Source organism: Brassica napus, chromosome C2 (genome assembly GCF_020379485.1).
Source record: "Brassica napus cultivar Da-Ae chromosome C2, Da-Ae, whole genome shotgun sequence".
Classification (NCBI taxonomy): Eukaryota; Viridiplantae; Streptophyta; class Magnoliopsida; order Brassicales; family Brassicaceae; genus Brassica; species Brassica napus.
Window position 1 is genome coordinate 49,922,009 of NC_063445.1, and position 16,609 is coordinate 49,938,617.

General features: G+C 30.4%; 2 long non-coding RNA genes across 7 annotated transcripts; both read left to right on the forward strand.

Moving 5' to 3' along the window:
- Window positions 1-1,911: 1,911 nt before the first annotated feature.
- On the forward strand, window positions 1,912-8,614 carry LOC125581454. Its single transcript, XR_007319061.1, has 3 exons — window positions 1,912-5,274; window positions 5,485-5,531; window positions 5,632-8,614. It is a non-coding gene; the product is annotated as an uncharacterized LOC125581454 (long non-coding RNA).
- A 1,810-nt stretch (window positions 8,615-10,424) lies between these two features.
- On the forward strand, window positions 10,425-13,139 carry LOC106425669. 6 transcript variants are annotated; one of them, XR_001285187.3, is made up of 8 exons: window positions 10,425-11,165; window positions 11,291-11,411; window positions 11,507-11,571; window positions 11,645-11,888; window positions 11,975-12,012; window positions 12,103-12,196; window positions 12,259-12,440; window positions 12,869-13,139. It is a non-coding gene; the product is annotated as an uncharacterized LOC106425669 (long non-coding RNA). The 6 variants fall into 6 exon arrangements; XR_001285188.3 differs by having other exon boundaries at window positions 10,439-11,165; window positions 12,259-12,389; XR_007319062.1 differs by having other exon boundaries at window positions 10,445-11,165; window positions 12,259-12,417.
- The last annotated feature ends 3,470 nt before the right edge of the window (window positions 13,140-16,609 follow it).

Genomic DNA, 16,609 nt, shown 5'->3' on the forward strand with positions numbered 1-16,609 from the left:
TTTTTTTTTTTTTGAATAATGTGTTGTTGTGTGTATAGTACTTGTTAGTAGTCAAATGAGCCTCTAACGTAAACTTATATTGAATTTCAATAACTTTACATGTACGCATTTGTTGATTATAAGATTAACGGTTTCATCGTCAAAATTGTATTATATTTTTTTCATATTTTTGAAAATTATAATTTTTAAGATGTTTTTTGCCCTCTCTCCATATTTTAAACTTGAGCCCTTACCGTCTATGTATTTCATTACATTTCTGGTGTGCGGTGCTTCTCACCATCACCGGAAAAAGACTCACATTTTTCTCTTGTTCTTCTTGCCTTTTTCACCTATGAGATTATATGGTATTTGTTGCAGATCGGGTTTATGAGTTTTCAGTTGTTCAGTTGCTTCCCACGGCATTGTAGGCTATTCCAGTCAATATTGATTGCTCCTATTCTTCCTTAGATTTCAGCTGATGTTAGGAACTGCATCTCCTTGGTTGGGTCAGAGTTTATTCGTCTTTGATTTTGTATTCCTCGTCGATGGCTTACCGTCAATAGTCTCTGCTCGTTTTGGTTTTCAAAATCTAGTTTTTGGTGCTCTGACTTCTATGCTCTCTTTCATAGCTCGAGGACGGCTCCATAGTTTTCTGATTTCGCTCCGTCTCCCTTTCCCTCTCTATTCTTGCATCTCTATCTCTGGTGGCTCTCCCTTTCACCATGTTTGCCACTCGAGATTTGGATAATGTTTTCGTTCGTGTATGCTATGTGGGCTTGGAAGGTTATTTCTGGTCTCAAGTTTAGTCTCTGATTTTTTGGTGGTTGTCTTCCATTCTCACTCTCTCAAGTTGTTTCTTTTCTTTCCATATTTTCCTTGGTATAGGTGTGCGGAGTTAGTCTCTTGGAGCTTTGGTCCTTTTTATCCAGAGCTTTGTGGTTTTTCAGTTGCACGTCGTCTTGTATGTTCTTGTTTAGTTTGTGAGGTGTTTCTTACTTTTTAGCTACTGGTTGTGATTCCGGTGTTTTAGGCATATATTTTCCTGCTTTTTGGTGGCTTTGGCCTTTCGATTATTATTCTCCCTTTGGCCCGCTTTCTTAGTTTATGTGTTGGTTGTCTAGTTTCTTATTCTTAATTTGATTATCTTATGATACTAATACTGAAATAAATATAATTTGTAAATGAAATAATAAAAATTAGTAAAAATAATAAAATGATGAAAAGTCTTGCTATTTTTAGGTGTGAATAAATTAAATATTTAAAATATATTTATATTATTTTATTTATTTCTTGAATTTTAGAGACCAATAAATGTGAGAAGGATTAGATAATAGACAATTAGAAATTGATGGAGAAAATTGCAATAATTTAAAAGAAGAAGAATTTAAATACAAAAAAAAACATGAGGACACATGTCAACAAACCCCCTTCCACATGTCATAAGAAGTAAAAAAACCAATTATATATATATAGATATAGTTGTCTTCTCCGCCAAAGCTTTTTACTCTATCAATGGTGATTTAGAATTTTTGGAAAATACTTGTTCTTCATCGATGCTTATACACTTGATCCAGTCAAAAAATTGGGAGAAATTTTGTTTGGTGTTATTTAGATAAAAATGGACGGCTAAATCCCAAATCTATCATGTTTATGTGTTAGTAATGAAAAAAATAAGTTAAAACGGAACGAATAACTCAAAAAACAATGAATTTTGTTGAAAAAAAAACCATGGCGGCTGTAGATATTAGGGTTGCATGCAGATTTGACCGAATAAGGAGGCGAAGTAAAATTATCTTTTTATCCTTCATCAAAGAAAAAATAAAAGAACATAAAAAATATACTGAGTATGGATTGAAACCGTGACTTACCTCTCATTTAGAACAAACTACACCACTAGGTAACAGTAACATATGTGATATGTTTACGAAACATAATATGGAACTTTGTGGGAGAGAAAAAAGTTTGAGAAAATATACAATGCGAGATTTAAGGTAGATTTTGTGTAGATTTAGAAAATATATTAATTGAAATAGGGAAGTTTCCATATTTTCGTCATTTGACTATAATATGTGTCTTACGTTGAGTAGAACACTGCATAATGGGTGTGAAATTTATTATTTCCTAGGCATAACATAAAGTAATAGCTAGAACAGGTTATAACACACAAATAAGATAAAGTAAATCGCAGAGTTATTTGTATAAGTTGTAATCAAGCTTTAAGTACACTAACGACATCTTGCCAGATTAATACCAAAAGAATTATATTTGTGTATAGTACTTAGTATCAGATTTCTAAACTAAATAGATGACCGAATGAGTATTTTATCCTCATTTAGGATTTAAAAAAAATATGATTCCACTATTTAAGAAAAAAAATTAAACATATAAATAGTCATACTAATGTTTATAATAGTTTCATAATTTTTTGAAATTTTAAAACTTAAAATACTATTTTCTATTACAAAAAAGTAAAATATGTCCAAAAGTGGTCTAAAGATCAAAAGTCTTATTGAGACAAATAAAAGTTGAGAGTATCTCATTTTGTCAATTTTCCCATGTTTATATTACTTAACTTTTAAACACACAGCTAAAATATATGTTTTCGGGTTATAGGATCAAATGATTAATAGAAGTAAGCTTTGTTTATAATCACACTTATGGTGTCAAATGGTTGGCTGTGAAGTGTCTTCTCATAAAATGGAAGATTTACATTTCTAGCTTATAACAAAACAACCCAACCCAACCAGTAGCATACGGTAAATGTTTATTTCACATTAAAAAGCCTCAAAACTTTAATATTTGGCAGAATCTAACGTTTCCCGGTTCATAAGTGTGACGTTTAAAAATTTTCTTATCTTTTACCAACCACTGAGAAAGAAAAATTAGCATAAAGACACTATATTCTTTAATTTTTGTAACTTTTAATCTTTTGCACTTTGTAGATGCGAATATGTGGAGGACTTCTCACTTCTCACAGGCACATACATGATATCGAACAAGTTTTAGTTGTGTCCTAACGTCCTTTGTGGTCCTTAGGCAAGTAGTTCGGATGAGAGTTAGGTCCATCGATTTAGGTCGTATCAATTATTGTTATAATTTTTTTAAAAATGTAAGGACAGTCGAAAGTTATTCGACCAAATTGTATAGATCCAGCACATGTTCAGCAATTAATAAATACTAACTAGAGTTTTGATGGATTTATTTTCTATATTTTAGTTTTTTGTTAAGTGTATTTTCTCAAATGTAATAAATGTATTGTTATTGTCTAATTGAAACATCTTTATTGAAGTATATTGAACAATATAAGATGTTTTGTGTTTCATTTCATTTATAATTTGATCATATGTTTTTTGATCTTCTAATGCTTTGTTATCTTGGTTATTCTTAAAAAAATTATTTTTAGTATTTATGTGTCTCCTTTAATCACATTTAAACTAAATATTGTTTTTCGTGTTGGTATTAACTAAATTTTTTTGCTTCAAAATTTTTGAAGATGAGTTATAAATTTAAATAAATTTGATTTAATATTTTAAGAGTTTATATATTTAGAAGAGAAAATTATAATGTTTTTAATTAAACTGAAAGTTGAATAGAGTTAACTTATATCTTCGCTGGAAATTTTTATTTATTTAGAATTATGTTTTTGAGAAGTAGTATAATACATACATGCAAAGAGTAATAAGTTTGTAGGTATAATATGGAGCCTTTTCCATTTTGTTACCCTTTTTTTTCCTCTTCAACGAGAGTTTAGGGGATTTGTAAAGCTTTTTTTTTTGAAACATAAACAGTATGTAAATTTTCGTAACACTAATCAATGCTTATATTTGTTTTATTTGTTTGGTTAGTAGCAATCCTCAATTCACATTGTTGCAGTTCGAGCATGATTAAAAGTGCAAATGGTTATTTCTGAACTTATCAATAGAAGAGTGTTTTAAAAATATATAAATTTGATCTATTTTTATAAATATGTACATTTCTTCTATTTTATACGTAATATTATTACAGAAAAAGATAAACTTTTATATTCTAATATCTGTAGTATGCTATCCGGTTTAAAATTTGGAATTTTAAGTTTGATAATACTTTTACTTCATATATTAATAAAAAAATAAAAATAGCTTTATCTATGAAGTTTTCTGAACCCATTACAGTAGAAACTCTATGAGTTAATATTCGATAAATTAATAAACGTAAAAAAATTAATAAACTCCATCAATTCTGAATTGGGTCAATATAAAATATGACACAATTCGATAAATTAATAAAATAATAAATTCTTGAATTTTTTGTGTAAATATATATTCCCAATAAAAACATAAATTAATAACCGGTGCATATAAATTTATATAAATATAATAATATATTGTATAGTTTGCCTGTATTTTATTCATAGTGAAGTTTATCTTTAAACTTTATAAGTATTTAAAAATATTTAAATGTTATTTTGTCATTTTATACTTAAAATGCATATACATTTATGGTAAATATTTTCTATACACCTTATAGTTGAACAATAGTAACATAAAAAGTTTTATCTATAACAATTAATCAACCATTCATATATCTTAAAATCAAATACCTTTTTAAACAGAAAATATATTCTTCTAAATTTTTTTTTTTTGTAAATTAATAACTCGAAGAGAAAGATCTAAACATCGAGATCAATATTGTTGTAATGTGATCCAAGTTAATGATCCGCTCTGCTTTTTTTATTCATCTCATCGTCGGCAATAAAATAAACGACACAAATAGAGTGTAATGTAAATAGGTGCAGATCACAATATAAGACGTAATAGTCTTTTATGTATTAAAAATTTTAAAACCTAACTTTATAATTACGAAAACACAACACATGCTTGGGAGGAAATACACTAACTTCACAAGTTATTATTCATTATATATAAAAAAATGTAAGAACAGAGAATTCAAAAATAGTTTGGATAAAGTTGTGCTAGACTCCCTCGTCATTCTCGTCCTCGATGTTGCAGCTATTGTTGCAGCTCCAGTCACACTTCAAGGTAATGGGGAACGCGTGTTGTGTTGCTCCTCGTGACAAAATGGTCCTCCTGCCTAACTCATCATCAGCTGCTGAGAGGAGGCATTCTCCTACTTGAAGTTTCCGCTGGGATAATAATAATAGAGGCCGTGTAGCTGGTGAAGAAGCCTCTCTCAGTTGGTTGTCTGATGGGATTAGCCGGAACGATGTGTCTGACATCAAATCTGATTTTTTATCATCTCAAGGTTCCTCTTTGGACAGCTTTCGGACACAGACGATGCAGAAGTCTCCGGCCTCAGGTAAAATAAGTTCAGCTTGTTTAGTATTTTTTTAGCTTGAGGGAACACATGTATGGTGTGTTATTTACTTGGGACTTTTAGATAGTATTTTTCAGAACCTGTTAAATCATGTTTCTCTTGATAGGACTTCTCTACTTGCTTCTTGACTTGCCTACGCATCTGTCTACAGATCATAATAATCTTACATGACATTAATGAATATTTTGGCAGATTTATCTTTTTCAAGAAATTCTTCCATGGATACAGTCTTTGAGCAGGTAAAACTTGTTTCACCTATAGTTGAGTTTTCTCACATCTTTGAAACTTCTACATTTGTTGATACATAACCTCTCTTTTGCGTTTCTATCTCTCACACAGAAAGAAAATGATTCAATAGAATCTGCAGCACCTTCATACCCATCTCCTGCACAATTGTCTCTTTCACTTGCTTTACAACCATCTTCTTTCCCAACGTCACCACTTCCCTCCCAGATCTACTATCACCCTGCAAGTTCATCGACACTTAATCCAACACAGCAAGTCTCCGATGGTAAGATCTGTGGAATGAACTCACTTAGCAGAAGCTCAGCAACTGAAGAAGAAGAAAAGGGAACTCCTTTTAGAGTAATTCATATACTACCACAGTAAATGAAAAATAATGTGATCCAACCAAAGAACGTCATTTTGTTACAGCTCCCACTTGCATCAACATAACTCAAAAGCAGAGTCTTGAAGATTTACCAAACTCCTTCATATCTTCAATGGTGCTTTCTCTGGTAAGCAAAGAAATTCAGCGACTGCAACAACAACATAACTGAGTAACGATCCATTCAAGCGGGGTATACAAAAGCATTCTCTCAATCAAATTAATGATAGGAGAGATTTTCATTCATTGTACTTACACCGAGCTTTTAAACAGACGTTTGTATCACTGTTCTTTTCCTCAAAAATTCTGTGGTATCAGTTTTGATGAAGGATGTTTGTAGTTCTCGCCACCTGAAATATATATATGAACGTTAGTGTATAATCAACAAAATTCTTGTTAACAATAAGTTGCAGAGATCACTCCACTGTCATCCTTAGTTCGAGCTTAGCCTAGAGATTCCTCCTTTAAATCACAGTTTGCTTCGAAGTCTTCAAACAAATGCAACCTCCTTGTGCTTCCAATGCTGATGCAAAATTTTCATTACACCATCAAAGACTCCTCTTCTACCTAAATAATGAAACAGATACATATTGAATATTGTGTAAACCAATCTGGTAACCTTTCGAAAAGGAATAAGAAGAAGCGAAGAACAGATTTGGAGGCTGTTACCAAGAACCAATCTGCTGTACATATTCAGTCAGATTCTTCTCAAGCATTCTCTCTCTTCATGAGTCAGTATCTCAATGTCATCGTCGTGCTCAGATGGTTTCCATACTGAATTAAATTTAAACAACTCTAGTGTTGATTTCAGCTGCTATAAAAGAGGAGCAACCCATCGAAGTAATACTCCATCTGCATAGTCCATTCCACAAACACATGTATTTTTGGCCCTGAATTAAGTTTCGCACCTTTCAAAAGAGAAGAATTTGCTAAATATTAAACGAACATAAACACAAAACAAAAAAAATCAGACAACAACAAACCTCTTCAAAACCTCCCTCTCTCTGTTTGTCTCTAGGACAACCTTACTGCATTGATCTCAGCGTGTGCGTCCGTAACTCTAGATCTTTATATGCATTCCAATAGAGACGAACATTAATTAATTAAGCAAACACAACCAACCAAAAAGAAGCAAAATAATTTAAATCAAATCGCCACATAATAATGTGCATAATTAAACTGTATTCGACGACAAAACCTAAACCTTAGCAGAGATCACCTCTGAGAACACAACTCGTTTCAAAATTTTTGGATGAATGGAACCTGATCTGTTGAACTAAATCGCTAAACTTTGTTCGTGAAGCTCGGAAAGGACTCTGAAAGTGTCATCTTTTGAGATAAGAGGTAAAAGAGGCTGAGATCCACGCTTCAGAAAACATTTATACCGGCTTACTCGAGCTATGCACCTTGTATCACAGATTCATTTTGAGGTGTAGAATAGGTTAGATTATACAAAAAAAAATTATGAAATTCAGGGGTTTAGCATATCAGCTCATACCTTTCGCCGATAAATAACAGATCAAGTCCTATGAGGATCCCGCTTTGTGCATGATTCAGGGCTGTAGATGGAGCTACACGCTTGAGGGAGCCGTCATAGAGACCAACTCCTTGTTTCTTAGTTGGAGTGGATTTCGCTGGATTATTAGCCATCGATGTGGTGGTCGATATCGCCGGAGTTCGGTTCTAGCCGAAGCTTTGGAGCTGCAAACAGTTTATCATCCATAGCCATAGCTTGATTTTCATGGCCATAGCTTGATATTCTTGTATAGAGGTTCTACGATGTGGTTTGATTTAAGTATCGATAAAGGGTTATATAAGATGGAAAACAAAGGGAGGTGAAGGAAAAGATCTCATGAAGATAAGAGTCAAAGAAATGAATTGAATGTGTTATCAAAACTCTGAAACGGAGATTCATAGAAATCGGAAACGATGGTGGTGGAGCGGAAAAGTTGCGTCGTTTGCTATGAGCGCGAGATGGGCAGTGTTATAATGGGCCACTTTGATTTGTTATAAGCCCAGCAAATAATGATGTGCGAGATAAATTAAATTGACGTGGCAGTATAGTACTCCCTCATTCGTTGATTTTATTTGCTGAGGTGGACACCCTCTCCTTTGAGTATATTCTCCTTTTATTACTTGTTTGATGTTTGTTCATTAAATAGTTTTAACATTTTGCGACACTACCATTTTTATCGATTGTAAATGACGAATACAAATGTTGGTCTATTAAATATATCATCGTTGTTGAAGAGTTAACGTATTATAGCTCATTTAATTATTTTTAAGACTTCATATATACAAAAAGAAAATAAGTTTTACGGGTGACACAAATTACCAAAACCAGTTAGGCAACATTGATTGTAAAATGAGAAAATAAAATTAGGTTTTCTTCTCTCGATTTGTTTACTATTGACTTTGCATAAGTGATTTCATTTTCTATCCCTATAACATTGTGCTTTCGTTCTCGTTTCTTTTTACTAATAAAAATTTTGTCTCTTTTTTTTGTACTTTTTCTGTGAATTCGGTGAATTACATAAATGTCAATTTAAAAATATGGACATCTGTAAAAATTAGTTCCACTCTAGATACATATGTAAGAATCATTGACCAAAAGTTTAAAACTCGTTTTTTAAAAGAAAAATCATGATGCATAAAAAATATTTATATTGATAAACACAACATATTTTATTCGAGGACATGTTAAAATATTATATTCCACTTTTTAATAACTTTTTATTAATCTTCTTCAAAATATTTAATAAATTAAATAATTGATTGCAACACTCAAATAATTTATTAAATTTTTAAAAGTAAATATAACTATTTTTTGCAGATTTATATACTATAAAATAATTTTATTTAATATGAAATCAATTAATTAATAGATTATTTTATTTTATATTTTCATTAATAAAAACATTAATTAATTTAAATAATCTTTCATATTAAAATAAATAATTTATGTCAATAAAATATTAGAATCAATAAATTAGTATCAAATAAATTTATATTTAAAATTTATCAAACATATATATCACATAACCAATCAAATATATTACAAAGATTTGATTTAAAATTCTTTAAGAGATTGAAATAATTAAAAATGAATAAATAATATCTAATATCATTTTTATATTTAATATAACTAGATTCTGATCCGCGCTTTTAAAGCGTGGAAATATCTTTTTAAATATACAAAAAATAAAATATTTTAACATATTTATTTTGCATTTTCTAAGAAAATAAAATAAAATAAAATACAAAATATTAATATTTAAATACACTAAAATAAAATATCAAAACATTTTAATTTTTAAATTATATTTTTAATATAATTCGCGTATTAAATTCTAGTTTATTAGTTTATTGTTATTTCAAAAGCTTTGAAGGTTTTAATGATTGATTTCATATCATCATTACTTCTTTATCATGACTCATTCAAAGATTTATATTTTCAATTATTATCAATTGAACAGGGTCTTTTTCAATAATAACACGTACAATGTCAGATTTAAATTTTGAGTGGTGCGACATCGACAACAGCAACATTTTGTTTTTGTCAACATAAACCATTAAACGATAAACTATGTTCTATAATTATATACAACCGTGTCGGAATCTCCAATGGTTCACTCTAAAATAAAATAACTTTATAATAAAATTGAGTTATATTTCAATAATATTCTATTTTTGAGTAAAAATAGAGTGATGAACAAAAATAAATAACTTATTCTATATAGAATAAACTCATTTTTACTCTATTATAGAGTACAAAATCAAATATTATCTGAGCATTTTTACTCAAAATTTTATTTTAGAATGAAAAATAAAACGTGGTCAGAAATACTCTCAGACATGTTAAATTGATAATTTTGGACTAATTAATTCTCCAAAAGAAGTGGATCTGATGATTTATAAACATCAATTTTACAAAAAAAATACTTACTCAATTTAAAATATGAAAATATGAATTTAATATGTGCCTGGTGGTATGGTAGTGTAAGAGCAACATTATCGCACAAGTAAATAGTATATTATACCCCGGGATCAAAATATAGTAAATGGTTAGTGGGTGTATTCAACTAAGAGTTTTAGGTGATTTGTATTAAAATGACAAATCCACTGTTATTCAAATATGAATTTTAAAAACTCATTTAAAATCCACTGTTATTGAACTTAACATTTCGTAGAGTACTCTAAAATCCACTGTTATTGAATATATTTTAAGTTGTGGAGTTTTAAAGCTTTCAGGTGATTTTAGAGTGTTTGACTGGAGTTTCTTAGTTAAAAAAAATTAAAACTCAAATCCCATGGTTTTAGGTTATATTCTAGAGTGGTTTAACAAAAATCACCTAAATCTCTGTGACTTATTAAAATCATCTAAAATTCCATTAAAAATCAAATCACTTCAAATGTTATATTGAATACACCCCCTAAGATTCTTGTAAATATATGATAATTGCTGAAGTTGCTATCAGAAAATCTATAGTATATTAAAAGAGATATATAATCAACAGGGAGAGTGTCCACTTAGGACATTAAAATCATCCAATCAAGAGATCCCTTTTTGACACGTCAACAAGCCCAGCTCCGTTGCTTTGGTTCTTCTTCACGCCTTTCGCGATCCGAGAGGCGATAAATTCGACGTTTCCCTTTTTCATTTCTCCAGATCCCGTTTTGCTAGATCGAATCGTGAAACCCTTTGCTTTTCCTCTCTTAATCCACGTTATCCGGTGATCCTAAAAGAAGTGTTATTATATCTCGATGGATTCCGATGGGATCTAAACGCAGCGATGGAGGCTTGCCGCAGAAAACCTTGCCGGCAGCCAAGACCGGGAAATCAAAGGACAAAGGTTTTTTTTTTTGGGACTTGGCGGTCTGGATCCACATCCTCAACCTCCAACATCGAGAGACCAGCTCGGTTTTGGACAATCTGCTCGGTCTTGGACAATCTCCCCGTATGAATCTTATAATCGCCTCTGCCGCCACCGTTCATCGTCTTCATGGTTATAGTGGCCAATGCTCCGGTAATACTTGGAAGGAGTGACGATAGTGATGATGACTCCGCTGGTGAAAACGTAAGATCAACTGGTCTAGATAGTCAGCCATCTGTATCAGTCGTGCTTTCGAAAACCAAGGAGAAAATCGCTTGCTTCACCGCCGACCAACCACGCCAGCAGAAGAAGCACAAGAGTCAGAGCACTGTTAGTGATGCCAACGCTGGAGTCGACCCTGAGAGAATCTTCTCTCAATTTCACTGAGAAAGGTAAAACACAAAAACTCATTTTTTTATCAAAAAATGGAGAACAAATATTTCTCTATTTTAAAGCTGTAATTTTCTATGGAGATTCTCATCGGGTGCACTCTAAAACACATCTTTGTCTTCTGCAGTAATGAATGGCTCTTTGTAACAGTTTCTAAATAAGGTTCTTCGTTGCGTAAATCTTTTAAAGACAATGCAAATGAGATTCTCAAACGTCACTTCAATCTCAAACAAAGATTTTGCTTCAAGGTATGTATCCCAGTTTCTTTCACGGGGAAGACTATCACACTTATCATTAGCAATCAACATGGTTTGTCTAATGATTTGCCTTCTTCTCCGTACAGGTTTCAGTTAATGGGGATGCATAGACACATGGAATAGCGAGTTGATTTTATGGACTGGGGTCCAGGTTATGTCTCATGCTCAAATCTTATATTTTCACTATGGTTCTCCCTATGGTTCTTAACTTACGTTGAATTCAGGTGCTCACTGTGGTGAATAATCATGGTTTTTCAAGGGATGATTTTAACATCGAGCATAAAATCCATCAAAGGACGTTAATTCGGAAATGCTACAATGAGTTTTTTATCTTCTAAAATTTGTTTTAAAGTTCTTCGAAATGGTCTAGAAAAGCCTTCCATTGATTTTGCAGATTTTCTTACATACGCAGAGCCAGAAACTGTCGTCCTTCTTCTCAAGTTTTCCAACTCTGGTGCTGTCTTGAATGTAATCTCTCTTCACTTTTTCTTTTAAAGCATTATTAAGAAAAAAAATTATGATTACAAGAAATTGTTGCTTATTGTTGTGTGCAGGTTTAAATTGAGAAGATCCAAGGAGGCAATGATTTAAGGTAAAATATTTTCTATATAAGTTATGTGTACTTTCTGTTATTGTATTGCTTCAATCCTGTTAGGAGATTCTTAATTTCGTGTTATAGCAGATTTGTTATATGAAAATAAGGTCAATACTTTCCAAGGAGGATAGCTTCTGAAGCCCTATCAAGCAATGATGAATTAAAGGGATATAAAGAAGATGTAAGGTTCTTGGTTCAAATTTCCACTGAGAAAGTTGTATTGATCATTTGTGATTTTCACAGGGCTATGAGTGTTGGTCTAGGAGTTTCAACTGATTCTATTGGTGAATCAGGTGGATGGATGGTTCGGAAGGGAATGCACACTCGCCAGTTCCTGCAACAAAGAACGGACACTGACGATCAAACAGAGACAGGTGAAACATGGACTCCACTTCTGAACATGTACAAAGCCCAAATGCAATTCTGTGAGGATTCAAAGCTTATGAAAGTTTTCTTAGAAGTTGTGAGATCACTCTATGAACTTTTATGAGGTTACAAACAGTAACTATACACAGGGTGTTTGTTCTATTCCTGAGGTCACTTTTAAACTGAAACTCTTAGACCATTACATGTATGATTGTTTTATTGTTACGAACGTAGGATTGAGTTTCTACTGTTTTCAGGGGACATTTAGAGATGAGACTTTATATATTGTTCATATATAGCACTAATATTAGAGCTGAGTTATATATTGTCTAATGTAGTTTAGCGAAAAAGAATAGGAATTTACGCATATATTGTATCTGTAGTAGCTAGCATAGGAAACAATTGAGGTATGTGATCTAATTTTTTGATCATTTGTAACTTTCTTACTTTAGTCTCACACTTTTGTGCTCATCTTTTTTTCTGATAGGCAAGATACTTTTTCAAGCAGATTATATCAAGAGCGAGTGATTGCCATGATGTAGTAAGGAATGACTTACGAAGGTCTACTCAACTCCCACAGACATACTAAAGCTTTGTTTATCATCCCTGTAGTCACATTATTTTCAATATTCTTATAGCAAATACACCAAACTTAGAGGAAATTGGAAATATACCACTTTGTTTATAATCAGGGTCGAATGAAACCATTTATGACATTGAATTTCCATTTTGGTGAAAAGAGTTCTGTGTTTGGGTAAGGGTAATATCACCTTGATTTAAAACTCATCTATGTTTTAAGTGATTGTATGGGATCATCATTCCCTGTGTAGCCTGAACTCTTTATTAATTAATCAGCACCAGATAACCACAAAATAAAAAAATAAATCGTTGACAGAGTCTTTGATTTTCAGATTAACCTAAAAATAAAAAAGAACATGAAAAAGTTGGTTGTTCATATGACGCCAATTATATGACACCAATAAACACTTCTAAACTAAAAATAATAAACAAGCCTTAAAAATTGGTTGTTTATATGATCCATCAATTAAAAAAACATTTTCAACAATTCTAAATATATTACAATGGGATTTTAATGTTCTGGTTTTTTCGTTTACAAGCCATAACAATAGAAGTTTTTCTCCTCACTTAAAGTAACAAACCTAGAAATCTCATAATCAAACATTGTACCATATCATGCAAAAGATTGCTAAACTAAGAAATATATATATATAATAATTAATAATTATAAGAAAGTAAAATACTAAGAAATAAACAAAATAGTAAAAAAAAATTATCCATGCTATCAATATTTTTAAACCCGACTTGGACATTGAACCATACTAATTCCAGGATCACCAGCTCATTGGATCGATTGTTTCTAAACCATGGATCAATAAATTAATAAATCTTATTATATATTTATATATTAATATAATATTATTAATCGTCTAAAATATTAGATAATATCAAAAAACATGTTTTATATCAAAATATAATTGCAAATTTTATTTTAAATCTCAATTTTTTTATTTTGCAATGAAAAACAAATTATTTAACTAATTTATTAATAATAAATTAGGACTTTGGACAAAAATTAAGAAAAAATAATTAAATAGCAATTACTATTTATAAAAGAAAGTTTTGGCTATTAGAAAAAACTTTTAAATCTAAAAAATTACATTGCGAAGATTTTCTTTAATTGTTACCTCCCGTCTATTATGTATATACTATTAGATTTCTATATTTATTTATAATGTTATACCAATTAAGTTTGTGTAAAAGTCAATTTAGGTTAGAGCATTACCAATTGATGCATTTGGCTTCTCGCTATACTACATCCATCATAAACTGCTTAATATTTAACTTTAAGAGTCTAAAATAATAATCAAAGTATGTTTATACTCTAAGATACATACGATATTGCAAGGTTGTGTATTTTATACACAATATTAACGAAAAATATATCTGCATATGTGTAATACAAATAATCAATCCAAAGTACTTTATGTAGTATCTAAGCATGGAATTGTTTATAATGAAATCTTACACAGGTTTCACAGTATTATAATAAATACTGATTTACAAAATAATAAGTACCAAACACATTTTAAAATTGAAATATCATATTAAAACAAATAAATGATATAATATAGCACATAATAAAAGTACTCTATTTTAAACTTCTATGTTTAAGTTATACTCCCTCTATTTCAAAATTATCAATGTTTTGGATAACAAAAAAAGATTTAAAAGATATTTATTTTTTTACATTCTCAATGTATTTTTACTAGGTAATAATTGTAAATTGTAAATTGTAAACTTTGAAATAAATAAATTGTGATTACTGAATTTTGACCGGTTAAAAATTATAGAAAATAGTTAATCACAAAGAATAATACATTTATAATCAATATATAAGATAAGTTTTTATATGTATGAAAATTTAAAACTTACATCTTTTAAACATTAATTTATAAACAAACAAACCGCGCGTAGCGCGGTAAAATCTCTAATAGTATTAAAAACAGTGAAAACAGAACACCTTATGTTTAAATGAACTTTTAAATATAATCATTTATATATATGCACTAGATATTTTTAGAAATATAGTAACTTTTAAAATAATAAATCATACAGTTATACAATGAAATTCTCAAGAAAATCTAGGCGACAGCATGAGGCCTTTTCTTTAGAAATATGTGTAGGGAACCAACCACGTCTCTCAATCTGAACCCTTTTCTTCACAATTCACATCATCTCATGTTCTCAACCATCCATTAATTTTATTTCGGCTAGACCTTTGATAAGTAGAAAATTTGCAAAAAGATAATTATCCTCATTGTCAATCACCATTTATTAAAAAGGAATTTTAATTATCAATTTAGAGTTGTAAATGCTCTTCAACTACTCTTTGCTAATTTTTTTATGAAAATTTTGGTAAAAAATAATATTTTAAGTATATAAAATTAAATACTATTTATTTTATTTAATAACACTTAAAATTATATTTATATCCAAAAACAAAATATATGTTTCAAAACTAAATTTTATAATTAATTAATTTTTAATTTTTAAAGAACAACATTTTGAATTAAAGTTAAAATGTAATATGCATAATTAGATAAAATACATTTATTTCAGTAACAGAACTAACATATATATCATATTCCATGTTCAAAAACTCGGCTAACTCGGCCGATTAACCGGCGAGTACACGCTGTGCGGCCAACCACCGTAGTGAATCGACCATAATCGGCCATAAAATCGGGTTTTTGAAAAAATCTCGTTTTAGTTTTGATTTCTGTTAAAAATCAGTGCGTTTAAGTTAGATCTATGGATATTAAATGGAATTGTACAAACAAATGATGAAAATAATGAGAAAATTGAACACAAAAATGGAGGCAGGCGGTTGTTGCAGGTTACGTTCGCAGGGCAAAAGGAAAGGGATGACACTGCGAATTACCGTTTTGCCCTTCGTTAAAAGAAAAATTAAAACTAGGCCCAAAAAGACAAAACAGGGAGTTGAACCCGGGTATTGTCGCTAGAAAACCACACTTTTACCATCTGAGCTGGACCATTTCTGATTAACCTAGTGCAAATACAAGTTTATATACGCATATAAACATAAAATGATGAAAAATTAATCTCCGATTAATCTGTGATTAATCTCCGAGTTTATGTTAACTCGCTAGGCCCGAGTGTGCCGCACGGATAGCGCCTAGCGAGTTTTCGAACATGGATCATATTATAATTTGATATAGTAATAATATAATATAAATTATATACTGGTCTATCAGTCACATCATACAACATATGTTGCACGCTGAGGTTGTGACTGGTTTTAAGTGAAGTAAAAGGGTGAAAAATGGAGGTAAAATCTGAATGCAAATGATTCATCAAAAACTTTACGGATCCGAACGGTGACCGCGGTTCGAATAATAAAAACATTAGACAAAAAGCATTTGAAGAGCATTTACATTTTCTAAATCCTAATCTAAATGCTTTTTTAATAATTGGTGACTGAATAATAATGTTTATGCTACTCTTTTACCAATCGAGCTTTACTATTACTTTATCACCAACTCTATCAATCAATGCATTAATCACTTTCGGTATTTGCAAATTCATTTAAAATCTACATTTCTAATAGGAATTGTATTAATAAATAGTGGATATTTTGCTTTTACCTTATATTTATATCATATTATTTATGTTTACATTCATTAAA